This window comes from Wasmannia auropunctata, unplaced genomic scaffold (assembly GCF_000956235.1).
Source record: "Wasmannia auropunctata unplaced genomic scaffold, wasmannia.A_1.0 LD336106.1, whole genome shotgun sequence".
NCBI lineage: Eukaryota > Metazoa > Arthropoda > Insecta > Hymenoptera > Formicidae > Wasmannia > Wasmannia auropunctata.
The window spans coordinates 486,773-487,291 of NW_012026784.1; the positions used below are offsets into that span (position 1 = coordinate 486,773).

The 519-nt window shown below is 57.8% G+C and overlaps 1 pseudogene; it reads left to right on the top strand.

Annotated features, from left to right (window-relative positions):
• The first annotated feature begins 200 nt into the window (after window positions 1-200).
• LOC105456497 overlaps window positions 201-519 on the top strand; it is a 13,324-nt pseudogene continuing 13,005 nt past the window's right edge.

Below are 519 nucleotides of genomic sequence, written 5' to 3' on the forward strand. Positions count from 1 at the left end.
ACGTGCTTCTGCACGCACGAGACGAGAGGGAAGGCGAGGGGGGATGCAGCCTCGTAAACGCTGGGCCTTCCTTCCTTCCTTCCTTCCTTCCTTCCTTCCTGCAGTCGGAAACGCAGCTGGAGATGGCCTGATGTTCGGGATCCTGGACGTGCGTCAGCCTCCTCGTGTGGTCGTACCACGGTGCCAGGAAAATACCCTGGATGATGCAACGGCTCGACGTTGCCGAGCGGGCGAGGACAAAAATGGCCGTCCTCGTCCACCGTAGATCTCTGCTGGCGAAGGCCAATTCCCTCGATATGCGGTTTGATGTGCGTGGCCTTGAGATGGATGGCTCGCAGGTTCCTCGTGTGCGTAATTCGATGTGCGCGGCCTTGAAATGGATGGCCCGCAGCTTCCTCGTATGCGTAGCTCGATGTGCGCGGCCTTGAATGGATGGCCCGCAACGAGTATAGTTGCAAATATGGCCGGTTATCCGGCTCGAAGGACCAAATGTTTCGTTGTAATGGCTACTCCAGTCAC